General features: G+C 34.1%; 1 long non-coding RNA gene across 1 annotated transcript in view; it reads right to left on the bottom strand.

The window, feature by feature from the left end:
- The window catches only part of LOC107516241, a 600,835-nt gene that overhangs the window by 429,975 nt on the left and 154,326 nt on the right, over positions 1-16,534 (bottom strand). Inside the window, exon 3 of the long non-coding RNA XR_001598236.2 lies at positions 6,394-6,476. This is a non-coding gene — a long non-coding RNA (uncharacterized LOC107516241). The remainder of the gene's footprint in view (positions 1-6,393; positions 6,477-16,534) is intronic.

Consider the following 16,534-nt stretch of genomic DNA (forward strand, 5'->3'; position numbering starts at 1 on the left):
CCAATTACTATGTACAGATGCGAAAGACTGACAGTGAAGAAGGCTGACAGGAAAAAATTGATTCATTTGAAATACAGTGTTGGAGGAGAGCTCTATGGGTACCCTGAACTGCCACAAAGACAAACAAGTAGGTCTTAGAGAAATGAACCTGAGGCAAAAATGACAAAACTGAAGCTGTCTTACTTTGGGAGCGTCGCGAGGAGGTCGGGTTCTGTGGAAAAGGCAATAATGCTGGGAAGAATAGAAGGCAGCAGGAAAAGAGGAAGAAGACCAAGGAGGAGTTGGGTTGACTCCATAAAAGAAGCCGTGGGCATGAGTCCATAGTTGCTGAGTAGGGCCATGGGGGCAGGACAGTGTGGACGTCGCTCATTTATACGGTCTCCAGCAGTTGGCACCGACTTAACAGCTCTTGACACATTGTCCCACATCTTAAAGTGAGTGATGATGATACAGAGCAATACATTTGCATAAATCATTAATTTACACATTTATGTAAAATTTTAAGAAAAAAAATTCAAGCGAAGTAAATACCATAGAAAGCTCATATGATTAAACTAAATAGATGTCAAAAATCATTCAGAATATATGTATTTTTATAGTTAGTTTCTTTTTGCGTGCTATTTAGCAATGATCAACACGTAAGCCTAGGAACTCCCAATCAACCTGACAGGGTTGCTCTCCCAAGCTCCACGATCTCACAGTACTTCCCTGTTCCCTGAGAACCCTTCAATCTGTCCTCAGGTTAGAAAGTTAGGCTTTAAATACCCTGCCCCGGCCCATGCTTCCACAACTGTGCCTCTGGGGCAAAAAGGTAAGAGGAGGGAGGTTTTGCTCCATCTTCTTAAGACTATAGTGTCACTGATCAGTGATGAAGTTCTCTTTCCCTGGGATGTTCGGCTTCTGTGGATTGTTGCACCTGCTGCTGCAGCTATGGCACATGGGATTGCTTGGGACGCAAAAGAATTGAAAAGTAAAAATCCAGAGACTTTCTGTACTCTGAAGGTTAGGAGCTGCCTAACACGTAAACCCTGTAGTCAGCATTAAGTTATTATTCAGATTAAAACAAACTGAATGTCCAAAATTATATATGTATATGTTGGTGTGCTTGCACGTATACACATGCGAGGCAACTTTTACTCAACACACAGGAAAGCATAAAATCATTTAACATATGTATCGCTGAACCTACTTTTCAAATTCTTTGTCATTGTACCCCTACTATCTTTATGCCTTTGCTGAAAACAGCAACAAATCAATGTTTGAATTTTGTAGTGAAGGATTTTTAATGTATGCGAAAATATAAGAACACTTTAGAATCATTCACATTAAGATGAAATATGCCCCAAATTTCTGTACTGTTTTTACTTTGATATGTTTAAAACTTTTAATTGCTTAGTTTATTTTAAATCTCTCAGCTGCAAAGTGTTTATATTGCAAAAGTAGTATTCTTCCTACAATCTGGCCGTTACACAAGAAAATTGCATCAAGTATGAGTTGTGTAAGTCATAATAGCAAAAAAATAAGTATTTTGAATTAAATACAATATGTTCTGCTGAAGAATGAAATGACATATTTTGATCAAGCCTTGAGGAAAAAGAAGCCAATCCATTTTAACAACTTCAAGACTTGTTTCAATAATATTCGGTCCTCTTTATTTTATAAATCACTCAGCAGATTTTATTAAAACATATTTAAACAGAAAAAAATTATATGTTCATGTAACTTTTGCTTAGTTTATTATTGACAGCATTTATCCTTAAAATGTGCTAATTCTTTAATGAGAATGTTTGAGGAAAACCTATATTTTACTTTTACGAATACAAAATATAAGTTAATTTTTTGGAGGATATAATTGTTTTTATCCATTTTGAAATTAAAGGTTTTAATATTATACCTATTCTTTTTTCTTTGTTTTTAATAAAATTTTATATTAGAATAGTTTTAGATTTACAGACGTTACAAAATTAGTACAGAGTTTGCACATAGTCCACTCCCAGCTTTCCCTATTAGTAGCATCTTACATTAGTATATAATGAACCAATATTGATACATCGTTATTAATTAAGTCCATACTTTGGATGAATTTCCTTAGGCTTTAGACAATGTCCTTTTGGTTCCAAGATCCTATCCAAGATAAAACATTACATTTAGTCATTATATCTCTGTAGACTCTTCTAGACTGTGACATTTTTTTTTCAACTTTTTGATGACCTTGACAGTTTTAAGGGGTACTGATAGGGTATCTTACAGACTGTCCTTCAGTTTGGGTTTGCTTAATTATTTTCCCCTCTTGTTAGACAAGGCTTACACGTTTTGAGAGACACACTTTACCAAGGGAATATGCTATTAATATCACTTATCACTATGGATATTAACCTTCATCATCTGCATGGCATTGTGTTTGTCACATTTCTCCACTGTAAAGTTACTAGTTTTTTGTTTGTTTGTTTGTTTGTTTGTTTTTTGCATCCTTTACTTTTTGAAAGGGAGTCACTTTGTGCAGCTCATACTTAAAGAAGAGAGAGCTATGTCCCACCTCTTTAAGTAGAGAGTATCTATATAAATTATTTGAAATCCTTCTACACAGATTGGCCTATCCTTCCCCCATTTTACTTATCCATTTAATCATTTCTTTACATCCATATGGACTCATGAGTATTTATTTTATAGCTTGGGTGATAATCCAATGTGATGTTAGTTACTTTATTGTTTTGGCCATTGGGAGGTCTCTAAAGTGGCTCCTGTGCCCCTTTGAAACACCCCATCATTTTACATTTCCATCCCCAGCACTGAAAGGTGTTCATGTCATTCTTTGATTTTCCATACCCCCACCTCAGAATCAGCTATTTCTCCATGGAAACTTGCTTCTTTTTATTGGAGAATGGTATCAAAAATCAAAACCTTTGCACTTGTGTGTTTGTATTTTAATGATAAAACAGTATATTAAACTGATTAAAAAACTCACATCATAGAAAATATATTTAATGAAAAGTAAATATTTCTCCTACATTTACATTTCTCTTTCCTATTCTCAAATATACCCTATATTTCAGATATTTTCTAAACAACGATGCATCTAATAACTCTCTAACCATTTTCTTCTCTATTATTTTTACTTCTAGAAACAAATAGATAGGTGGCACACTCACTGACTCGTGTGTCTTTTCACATCGGTTTATTTAAAAACGGTAATTACATAAACGGGTAGGCTGAGAACGACAGTCCATCGTTAAGACAGACCTTAGTTAAAAAATTTTTAAACACAATTCAACAACAAACCTTTAGTTTGTGTCCATCCTGTCTATATTTGACAAGCATTACTATGATAAATAGATAATTTCATAAATTAACATTAATTTTTAATGAAAAGAGGCAAATGTGGATAGCTACAGAATTATCCTTGGCAGCTTTAAAAAAATCCAGCTAAACAGACCGTAACTAAGCCTTTTGGATGATACCAGCAGCCGAGTCTTAACCAAGTCTTCCTGGCCAGCTCTAATTGTTATATGGTTGAATTCAAGTCTCCTGTCCCCCTTCTGCGTACATTATCATGGGGTAGAATCTCTTTTGTGACATTCTTTCCATAGATATCTGGCCATATCCACCCCCAACTAATCTTTCTGTAGGATGCTAAGAGCTTTGGAATTATTTGTGCTTTGGTGCTCCCTTTGCCTCTGAGTTCTCCAGCAAGCTCTAGTTGGCATTGGTACCATGTGTACTCAGTAGTGGTTCATCCATGTACAACTCTGCAGAATATTTTGGATGCTAACAGGGACTTATGTATATTACCTGTATGAGTTCAGCTGGAAGCCGTACTAGTTATGATGGTGAAAAGCAAAAGTGCAGATAACTCAAAATCAAGTCAGGAGTGGATTTGGCTGCTTCTACTAGGCAGAAACACATGTAAGCCGATTGGCTAATGCAAAAATGTAGAACTGATTATCTTTTTAAGGTCAGAGGCAAGAGACAAACAGAAACAAAGACTAGGGCTAAAACTCAATTTTCCATTCCTTTCCTAGGAGGAGGCTGAATACCTTTGTGAGCTTACCACATACTGAACCTTACGGTTATAATCATGGTTGTAATATTTTGCTGCTTTTGTTAGCACTTGGATATTCCTTTTGACATTGCTAATGCCTTCTTTTCAGTAATAAACCAAAACACAACAATCAATACCCTTGCCTCAAGAAGCACATATTCATTTGACATTCTTCTACAGAAATATTTTGATTCTCTTAAATTATATCACCAATGGGTTGGACAAATTTTTATACAATATGAACTAGGTGTTCAAACCTTTAATATTTGTACATTTTTTTTGTATTGGCCACCTCCATCAGCATTGCATTTCATCCTTTCCAAATACTGCCTATTCAAAAATGAGAATATAAACAAAACGAAACACACAAAACAAACAAAATAGAACAAAAAAACCCACAGTTGTACAACTTGGTTGTGAATTTCAATGCCTAATAAGAAAGAACCACTGGAATCGTAGATACCAACTCTAAAGAAATCAGTTTCTTTGAATGGAGCACATGGAACAACTCATACCTGAAAACAACTAAATCCTCTACACGACGCAATCAACGAGCATCTCAGATTGAGTGGGCCTGCTTATAAAATCCCCAGACAGTATCTAACTACACCTTCTCCAAAAAAAAATAAATAAAAAGATTCTGAAAAAAATAATACCCTTCATACAATTTCAGAATTTATCTTTCAAACTAGATTTTTAAAAACAGCCTAAATAACACAGTCTAATATTATTACTTTGCAGAACGTCGCTGGAAGGATATCAAGTACCATAAGGAAAACGCGATGCGCATGGGGTGGGAAGCAGGAAGATCATGGCTGGTTTAGTTTCTGCTAGTGGCATGCTAGCTCTCTCTTTATAGCTCCAGGATGTACACTTTTAAGAAATTTTATACACTTGGTGTTTTTCAGTCTCCACTTCTATAAACTCTGTTTTTCTCAGCACAGTAGACTCACACGTCTGGGTATTGTAAAATACAATTGTTAAAATATTGATTTCCCAAATGGGCGAAACAAGTGGCACTATATAAATATTGTACGCTCTCTGTCGTCCCCTGTCATTCCCCCCTTACTGTTAGCAAACACCTAAGAGATGTAATAGAACCTCCTTGTTGACAGAGCTAATGGCATAGCGGCACAGCACTGCCGGAGTTCAAGAAGACTAAATAACAATATATACAATATTTTCTTTCTTAGAGACCATAAATCTAGTATTAGCTCTGTATAAAATAGCTATCATAATACACTGAAATGTTGACTAGATTTGAATTCAGAAATATCTAGTTTTTAAACAACTTAAAGTGATGGAGCAGAAAATTGATTTTACGTAAAAGGACCAAAAGTTTGTAACAGCACATGGAATTTAATTCAAACGAGACATGTGTAGATTTAATACAATATAGGACACATTAGAGGACAGAAATTTGACTTTTTATTAACCATGTAATCGAACAGTTCTGAAACTTTTTGGTCTCGGTACACCTTTACACTCAAAACTTACTGAGGATCCAAAAGCATTTGTTTATGTGAGTTATATCTATCATTATCTATCACATTAATATTAACATGAAAATTTAAAAATTCATTTATTAAAATCTTTAAGAAAACAATAATAAATCTAACTACTATGAATAATTGTCATAAGCAAAAACTAGGAGAATTCATTGCTAGCCTACTTGCCTTATAAGAATTACTAAAAAAAAAAATCTTCAGGCTGCAAGCAAGTGACACAAAATAGTAATTAAAATTCACACACAAAAATGGTGTCAATAAAGCTAAGTATGTAGGTAAAAATAAAATAGAGCAGAAATCCGTATTTCTTCTCCTTACTCCTCTTAACGGTTTTAGAGTACAATTACATAAAATAATACGCGTATAACTGTATTGTTGGGCTTTTGACTATAAAAAATGTAAAATGTTTGGCACTAAAAGCGCGAAGGAGGAAGAGGAGACAAAGCCGTGTGACGGTGAGGAAATGGCCAGACGGTGACCCACACCAATGGGAAGACATGACGGGAACCAGAAGGGGGGACAGAAGGTTAACGTGGCTAACTCTACAAATACAAATCTATCTTCTTTTCTTCTCTCAGCTCGATACAAACATGAAATCTTATCAAGTAATAATTACGAAAAGGGGTTCATAACCTAGATAGAGGTAATACGTATACCGACAATAACACACCAAAAGGGGTAAGGAATAGGTCACGTAATAGTAACGTTTCTATATTTTTCTCTTTTTAAGCTATTATATGTCTGAAACAGAATATGTTAAGATGTGGACTGGGCTTCTCTAGAGAAAAAGAACCAACGAAATTGTGTAAATACACAGAAAGATGTTTTTTTAAGGAATTGACTTACGCAGTGATGGAAGAAGGTAAGTCTAAATCTGCAGGCTCTGGATCTAATCCATCCTGAGACACAATGGTGCTGCATTCATGAACCTGCGAAACACAAGAAACAAGTTATTGGCTCCTGAAATAAAATGATAAGATAGGCAAAGGAAAAAAACCGTTACAGACATTTCCATTGAAAAAGGGAGAAAAGGTAAGGAAAAAGGGAATTTCGAATTCTAGGCTGTCAAACTCTATTAGGTTTCAAGGCCCATAAATAATCCTCTCTGTTTCAAGGCTTCTCTCTCTAGGCTGCGGCTCCACCGGGAAAGTAATCCTTCCTTTTTCTTGAAGGTTAGCAAGTGTTTTAAGTTGAGTAGTTTTATCAGCTTACTTCTTGCCTGTACAATTTTGAGAGTATGAAAACTGTCTTTTATTTTATCTTCTTTCTGTCCTTGTCAGTCCAACTGGTATATAATTCTCAAGAACCTTGTGATTCTTCCACATTTGTCACAAAAATCCACTCCATCGGACAAGAGGCTTCCCCACAGATCTTTCTGGAATAATAATCTTTTATCTATTCCTGGCTTCTGCTCAAGTCTTTGAAAAGATCCGGAGTCACATGATCAATCTTTTAGGAGGCCGCTGAGAGACTGATTTTTGGACCCTTCTGAGAAGCTAGCTAAAGGATGTCCACACCTTTGGCCTTCAGAACAGAGCACACTGTTCTGATGGTATATCTCCTAATTTAAGCAATTTCTGCACTCTGGATAGACTGAGAATTTCCCAAATCATCAAGTGTCGTTTCCTTTTCCCTTAACAATTCCTGCCTTCTTCTACTTCCTCTCTCATTTTACTGTAAGCAGCGACAGGAAGACGCTACGGCGAACTTCAAACTTTGCTTGGAAAACTCTTCGGCTAAATACACAAGTTCGTTGTTTACAAAATTTGCTTTTCCAATAACTCTAGGCCACCATTCAGCTTAGCTTTCCTTCATTTTCCATTGACATCTAGGTCATTTCCACCTAAGCTCTCTCTGGCAATGCCTTTTAAGTTTGCATTGCTACCAACAGTCTGTTCACGATCATATGTGTCTTCTCTAACACACACTCATTTCCTGCTGTGTCCTTCCTAGCAGAGTTAGCATTCGTATTTGTCCGAACACTTTTTTTCTCAAGGCGATCTAGGCTTACTCCTCACTATTCTTCCAGTCTCTTCTCATCACCCAGTTCCAAAGTCACTTTCACATGATCATGTTTGTTACAGTAACGCCCAAGTTCCAGGTACAAAATGTTTTAGCTTCCCATTCATCTGTAACAAATTGTCACAAACTTAGTGGCTTAAACTAACTCAGTTACTATCTTCCAATTCTGTAGGTCAGAAGTGTGACTGGGTTTTACCAAGCTAAGGTTAAGGTGGTGTCAGGCTGTGTTCTTTCTGGAGGATCCAGTGAAAAATCAGTCTCTCTAAAAAGTTTCTGAGACTATACTAAAATTGACATCTAAGACATAATATCTAAGATGCAGCTGGAAATTCCATAATATTGTGTTATTTCCAAAGCCATTTACATTATTGAATTGATACATTTCTTGTTCCAAGATTTAAAGACATTTTAAGCCATTGGATAAGGTAGCAAGTACATAGAAAATTATTTTAAACATCTTCATTTTATTTTATCATATTATATAATATTTATAATGTAATTCAATATTATATTATATAGAGCTATCTTAAGTCTGCTTCTTAAAATACTGAGAAAACATCTAATTCAAGAAATATATAAAATTTTAGCTTATTTCATTGTTTCAGGGAATATTTCAACATCATTATCAAACAAATTTTGTGCACAAAAGCTTTATACAGGCTGCAAATCCCCAACCCTAGTTCAAAACATTAAAAAGGAAGAAAGTTTCCCAATTTGTTAGCAACTCATGAGCAGCCCTTATCTGACAGAGCTAGTCTCTTAATCTTACTACTTTGCCAATCTTGATTAAAAGTTAGTTCTGCTTAGCATTGAAAATATCTAATATAGAACTGACAGGAGTTGTCTAACAGGTGACAATCCTAATCAATTATCTTCTGTTTTTTTTACTATAATGTCAAAAATTTTAATGAGCTTTAATAGTTTTTTAAATGTGATTGCATCAGTAGGGAGATTCATGTCAGCATAGTTTCCATAAATTTGAGAAAATACTGAATTTCTAGAAAGAATAGAGAATTACATGTGCAAATTTTGATTAGGAATCAGAGACTACAAATAGACACAAAACACCATTGATTTCATTTACTGTAAATTGAATTATTTTAGAAGAACAGATCATCGATAGAATAACAAAAGCTAGATTACAACTAGTTTGGACAGCAAATAGGAACAAAACTATTACACTATTTCACAAGAGCAAGTGAAAGCAACTGATGATATATTTTCGGTGTGTAGCTGTATACATCTTTTCGAAAATTTTCTAAATTTTATATGGAAATGGTAAGGACCTAAATATTCTAAACCTTTTTGAAAAAGAAGAACTAAGTGGGAGGACTTGTACTATCTGATTTCAAAACTTACTATAAAGCTATAGTAGTCAATACAGCATAGATTGGTGAAAAGCATAGCCAAATACATCAATGAAATAGGATTGAGAGTCCAACAATAAGCCATACACTTATGGCAGATGGATTTTTAATAAAAGTGCCTGGAGAATTGGGATACCCAAAAGCAAATAATAATAATACTTAAACCCTTTCCTGACACCACATAAAAAAATTAACTAGAAATAAATCACAGAACTAAATGTAAAACCTAAAACTAAAACATCTACGAAGTAACAGGAAAAAGGGGCTTCATGATCTTGCGTTAGGCAATGATGTTTCAGACTCCTCATGAAAATGATTATTTATAAAAGTAAAATTTAACTTGGACTTACTCAATATAAACAATTATTTCATTACTCGATATAAACAATTATTTCATAAGGCATCAGTTAAAGATAAGCCACAGACTAGGTGAAAATATTTGCAAAGTATATATTTATTTGATAAACCATTTGTATCCAGAATATGAAAAAAAAAAAAAAACTTTCACAGCTCAATAATAAGCAAACAACTCACGTAAAATAAGCCTAAGGTTTGAATAGACATTTTACTAAAGAAGATGTGTAAAATGATTAAGAAGCACATTAAAAGATGTTCACCCTCAAGTTAGTAGCGAAATGCACCTGAACCCACACTAAGATAACATGATACGTCCACTAGAAAGGCTACAGTAAAGCAAGGCAGGAAACACGAGTGTTGGAGCAGGTGAGCAGAAAGAGGGACCCTCTTGCATTGCTGCTGGGGGACACTAATGGTACTGCCACCGTGGAGAACACTTCGGCCGCTTCTTAAACTCACTACACGTCACAATAATTCCACTCATAGGAACCTACCCAAAATAAATAAAAAACACAAGTCAATGCAAAGACATGTGTGTGAATGTTCACGGCAGCATTATTCATTATCTGTAAGAGCCAAACCTGAAAAGAATCAAATATCCATTAACTGGTGAATGGTTACAAATATTCCATAAAGGTGTACGATGAAATAATATTCGGTAATAAAAAGGAACAAATTACTGACACATGCCCTAACCTGTATAAACCTCAAAATTTTATCTACTGAAAAAAGCCACATGTATGATCCGGACAAGTAGTAACTTGAACGCACAGGATCGTTTTCACCTAACGTCTGAATGACCTTTTACTTGTTTCCTCGGACTTCAAGGTCCTTTTGGTTTAGGAAACTGCACCACTCTCCGAAATCTTCCTCGACTGCTACGGCCTCCTGCAGGATGCCCTTCGCCAGGCTCGCTGTTAACTTCCTGTCTGTCAGGTGACTGTCCCATATGACCTGGGACACCTTTCAGAGTGAAAGGGGCTGCTATCAAGACAACAAGCATAAACCAGCACCATTTCATCTCAAATTTATACTCTAAATGTCTTTAGAGAGCGATAATAGCATAAATTTGAAAATACTTATTAATTAAATGCTATCGCTTGGCAAGGTGACATAACTAGTAGTTACCTACTTAGCGACACAAATTCGGGACTGTCCAGGAACAGATTGCATTCTTTCCATATCAAAATAAAGTATTTGCCAAAAGACCATCTGCCAGGGTATCTGGTAAAAGGAATGTGATTGTTACCTATATATCATTCAGTGTTGGTAATTAACATTTTTCTGTATATACAACATTTACAAAATAAGGGAACAGATTTTCCATGTGTTACTGTGACAATTAGGTAGCTATTTACAATTTCTCAGTTTTGATTTTAAATTGTAGACTTTATAGATAACATCTTTTTCAAAAATTTAAAGCTAGCAGTGTATCCTGAATTAGTTAAAAAGAAGATAAAAAAAAGGAAGGCCTACTTTCTAAGTTGTCTTATCTTGGAGCTACTGTAAAGATTTACAATGATGGACAGAAACAACTGACACTCAAAACCAGAGTCCTGAGGTAAACACATCTCATACCAAATCGTAACATAATAAATGTATCATGCATTTAACTAAACATTATACCACGTTTCAGCATGATCTAAGTTCAAAAAAGATAAAAATGTGCAAAAATAATATACATGTAATTTATGGCCCTGGTCATAGCTTGGCTTAAAATAACATAAAGATAAGTGACATGAAATTAATTTTGGAGCTGGATATTTGCAAACATTTGTTACTGCAGATGCCCGTGTGTGTGTGTGTGTGTGTGTGTGTATGTGTGTGTATGTGTGCACACGTATGTGCATTTCATATATTTGAAAGTAGGTGCAGCTCCACATCAGCTTGAGGCTGGGAAAATGATATTGTGTACAGTCTTGTAGTACCTGACTCACATGTATGCTGATCACCTCAAGGGTTTCTGAACTCTCCCTTGAAGTGAAAGATACTGGGTTAAAAATATGCTAATATACTAAAGAAATATTTGTCATATTGAGTTGAACTGAGTTGACTCTAGAAAGAAAAAAACTAAGCACAGTATCATAATTTAGAATTATTGTTTCAGACATAAATGCAGTAGATTAGCATATTTTATGTAATTGTCTTAATATCGCAGAGAATTAAAAAATACCAAATAAGTGATTCGGATTTCTCAGCTGATTAGTTCTAAGTGCTTGGAACTTAAAGTAAGTAAAAAAACTAAAATTATCAGTTAATGTGCCCAGAATCTTAAACTTTATTAAAGTCTCTAGTGAATATGAAATTTCTTAAGCTTCGTGTTATCTAAAATTTATAAACCATATTTAACGCTAATGAGTATTCCTAAAATGTATATCATTCTATGATAAACTTTCTCAATTCACTTAATCAAGAAATATATTATGAATTACAGAATCGAGCATTTTCATGCATTTTATAAAACATGTCTCTTGGAATTATATTCATTTATATTTATAGTAACATTTATTTCATAATTTGTCAGAGATATGACACATGCTTGAGTTACATGAATTTAATTGTATACAAATTATACAAATTACAAGAAAAAATGCTATAGGCATTATTTTTTTTAACCTTTAAAACAGCTGCTTTTCTGAAGACTTCAAATGTTAGCAATGTTAAATGGCTGTTTTATGCATGCATTTCAAGAATAGCACGGTTGCCATGTGTGATTGATTCAAGATTCTGGCTGATTATAATCTTGCTAACTTTAATCAGATATATGATGAGTGTAAGATTACTGGAAAATATTCTCTATAGAATGTGTGAAAAATTCTTTCTCCATTGCAAATGGTGATGGTGCATAACTTCACGGTGGGGAAAAGTGTAATAAACCAACGTTTTCATAGAGTGTAGTACCAAACACTTTACAAACTCCATCTGATTTGTATCAATTTATTCTAAGGAAATACCTTTCCTAAAATCCATAATTTGTGTAATAAACATGGTGGGCATGTTTTGTGTGTGCATGAACCAGTGTAGTTTGCTTGAAACTTAAGACAGTACTGAGTGCTACAGGGATGAGGAGCTCCGCAGAGCGATTTCTACATGTTGGGTCCCGGCATGTTACTTGTGGGCAGAAGTTGCTGCTTTTCGGGGAACATAGGCGAAGACCGGTAATTTATATCATGCTTAAGATCCAGGATTTTGAAATCAAATCAACCTAGCACTATTCTGAGCTATGTAACTTTTGGTCACATTACTCAAATTCTTTGAACTTCTGTACTTAATAATAAAATGGAAATAAGAAGACTTATTTCACAGACATTGGCAGGAATGGAAAGGAAAGGATGTGCGAAACTTTTAGTAGAGTGCCTGACACACAGTAAGAGCACAATAAAGATAATCCAGCTATTTAGGGACCAGACAATTATTTTTTTGCTTTTTTCTGTGCCACATAAAAATGTATTTGAAAAGAACACCTGTCAGCTAAATAAATTTGACAAATTTATTTTTGAATGTATACATATATAATGTAATGAACTATGCCAAGGAAAAATTTTGAAGGGGTGTTTTTTTTAAAAAAAAAAAAAATCATATACTTGTTTAGAGATAAGAAAGCACATGAAATAATTTTTAAAAATTTGCAAAATACTTATATCCTCAAGCAAGTTAAGATTGTTGCTGAGGATTTAATTAGAAAATCCATTTAAAGCACTTAGCGTACTCTCTGTCATATTGTAAGCACTTATTATTATCATATGTAATGGGTCAATAAAACTATAAAAATTTTATTACTTTTGGTCATTCCATCCATTCAGCAACACATTGTTGTAAAGGGGATTTAAGTTAAAGTACTAAATCATAAAAAGTTAAAAAAGAGAAAGTGAGTTAATTAAACATTTAAGACAGCCAGGACTTCTATACTTTGTTGAATAAAAGCGGCAAGAGTTGATATCTTTGTCTCGTATCTGATTTTAGAGAAACCTCTTTCAGCTTTTCGCCATTGCGTATGATGTTAGCTATGGATTTGTCACATGTGGCCTTTATTATATTGAGGTACATTCCCGCTATACTCCCTTTGTTGAGAAAGTTTTTATAAAAAGTCATGGTTGAATTCTGCCAAATGCTTTTTCTGCATCTAATGAAATGATGATCGTATGATTTTCATCCTCATTTTGTTAAAGTGTTATATCACGTTGATCAATTTGTAAATGTTGTACCATCCTTGCATCCTCGGAATAAATCTTACTCGATTATGTAGTATTATCTTTAAATGCATCATTGAATTCAGCTTGCTAATATTTTGTGGAGGATATTTGCTACCATGTTCATCAGAAATATTTATTGACTGGTAATTTTCTTTTCTTGTGGTATCCTTGTCTTGTTTTGATATCAGCATAATGTGGCCTTATAGAATGAGTTTAGAAGTGTTTCCTCCTTTTTATTTTTTTTTTGGAAGAGTTTGAGAAGAACAGGTATTAAATATTATTTGAATATTTGTTAATATTCACCAGTGAAGCCTTCTGGTCCTGGACTTTTGTTCATTGGGAGATTGTTTGTTTGTTTGTTTGATTACTAAATCAATATCTTTACTAGTAACTAGTCAACTGAGATTTTCTACTTCTTCTTGGTTCAATCTTAAAAGGTTGTATGCTTCAAAAAAAATTATCCATTTCTTCAAGGGAGTCCAATATGTTGGCATTTAAAATTAAATTGAAAATTTTAATTGAGAATTAAGTTTGTTTCATGCATTTTTCCATCAATATTCAATGGCATGAGTGTAGGCTTAGCGTAGGCAGAGTTAGATTTAGCCAGGATTGTAACTTGATAATATAGGGTGACAGTAAAGAAAAAAGAGAGTTGAGGGATCTGCGAAGGAGTGAGAATGATGTGACCAAGTCCTACAGCCTGAGGAACCTTGAAAACAAATCCTATTACAACCTATCGGAAGTATGGACTCAAGGCAGCAAGAGAAAATGGTGAAGAGAAAATGAATTAGAAAAGAAAGGAAAGAAACTTTTTTAGTTAATGCGCTACTGAGTTGGCTACAGCTCTCTGAGAATTCACGGCCAGGAGATGGGTCAATACAACTCAAAACAGTCTTCAAAGTAAGTGAGAAGTATTTAACTGACAGCTTCTGCTTGTTTCCTGATTTTTAGGGTCAATTTTGTCCCACAGAGTAAATATTAGTCTCTGCATTTCTGAGTTGAATGCTCTGGCCCTTCTGCTAGCCTTTGAGGAAGACTGAGTCCCCAGGCACAGAGCTGCCGCGGAGCCGCTGTGTGGAGGGAGGAATCCTGCCGCGTCCTGCGGGTCTGGCTGAGTGGCACTGGGCTCTGGATCTGCTCTGTTTTCCACAGCAGAACCCATGCTGAATTGGTACCTTAATAACAAAAGAACTGGAGATTGATATGACCTACTACATGACCTTTAAGTGTTGCTCTACTTAAGAGCATAAAAAATAAACAATATATTTCATCAATTCAAATAACTGAAAATGAGGAAAATATGAATTTTCCGTTGCCAAGCAAAATTGTGAAGCAAAATCACAACAATGGAGCAGATAGATAGAAATTTTGGTAGATACTTCATGCTAATTATTAAAAAAAAAGTATTTTTAATAAAAATTTCATGGAGCACAGATGAACTCAGGATTTAGCCTTGGTTTGAGTGAAATTTATAACTGCAGTGGAGCACTCTGCCCCTGCTCTGACCCTCAGTCATGAGGCTGCAGATGATCTTGGCTAGCTGGTACACATAAAATAAAAGGAAAACTCTTCAAACCAGTAGTATTGAAAGGAATGTAAAATAAAACAATTAGATACCACTTTTGCATTACCCACCCCCAATTTCCAAGCACAAATATTATATCAGTTTTAATCTATGCTAAGCGAGTTGTAAATTGATTCAAATTTTATACAGGAAATTTCCTATGCATCAAAAATTTTAAATTGTTCACAAAGAAAAATATTAGCCATATATGTGACATATTGTGTAGATTATTTTTTTATATTTTGCATTTAATAAAATAAAATTTCAAAAAGCCCGAATGTCTACAAATATTGGGTAGGGTTTTTAACAAGTAAAAAAGTTGGTAAAATACGTAACACACATTTTAAAAGATACTGTAAAGATAATTGAAGTTTGAAACTTAAGCAAGCAGTGTACAGACAATTGGAAATCAAATATTTGAGGTGAAATAGTTTTAAAATTTCTCTCAGATTTTAAAGAAAAAAAAAAAAAGTCCAGAGACAAAAGTCACAAGAAGATAGATGACTTGGGATTGCAAAAACATATAATTACTGGGAAATCCAGGAAAAGAAACAAAAGTAGATAAGAATTAGATGAATAGTAGAAATGCGTGACATTTTCTATTTTTACATTTTGTTGGGCCTGGTGACGGTGCCCTGCAGGCAAGCATCTCTAAGGACGGCATGAAATCACTGATGAGACTGAAACTAAAATAGCTTTAATGTTTAAGTAAATCGCACATTGTGCAGCCAAGATGTGCTCAGGCATGACTTTCTTTTGTTCTGAATGCTTTCAGATTTAATAAACGTGCTTTCTGTAGGAAAGGACGATGATTGGATAGTTAACCATCACTAGGCTCAGTTTGGAATAACTGTTATTTTTCTGCAATTTCAAATAAACGATAATGATGTATACTTTTAATACATAACATTTTCAAAGTTACAGCTTTTTCCCCTCAAAGTGGCAATTTCTTATATCAAACGGATAACAAGAAAGCCTGGTGTAGGAAAAATTCTCTCAAGAGGAAAGCGAAAGAAAATGTGAGATTAGGTCCACATTATTTTTTAGAAAGAGTTGGGGACAAATAATTCTTCTATAAATCAATAATGCCATGATTTTAGCCTTAATATTAATGTTTGTGATATTAAATATGATATATTAACAACAAAAATAATATAGCGTTTCCGTATTAATATTATTCCTCCATTTGTTATAATTATAATTTGTGGTTAACTAAAGGGAAAATATAGTTATATAATTATCACATGCTACATAATCATAGGTATTGAAAACTAAATAGCAATAAACATATTGATTGATTCATACCCCAGTATCAATTTGTGAAATATTTTTGTGTCCTTCAAACTTGATTAAAATATACTAAATAAATGAATACAGATTTTTCATTTATTTGGAAAGAATATATATGCTCTGAGATTTGCATGTTATATGAAAATAAAAAAAGGCTGATATTACTTTGTATTTTTGGAAGGTTCCATATTAAA

The sequence above is a fragment of the Rousettus aegyptiacus genome, unplaced genomic scaffold, assembly GCF_014176215.1.
Source record: "Rousettus aegyptiacus isolate mRouAeg1 unplaced genomic scaffold, mRouAeg1.p scaffold_m13_p_16, whole genome shotgun sequence".
In the NCBI taxonomy this organism is placed as follows: domain Eukaryota; kingdom Metazoa; phylum Chordata; class Mammalia; order Chiroptera; family Pteropodidae; genus Rousettus; species Rousettus aegyptiacus.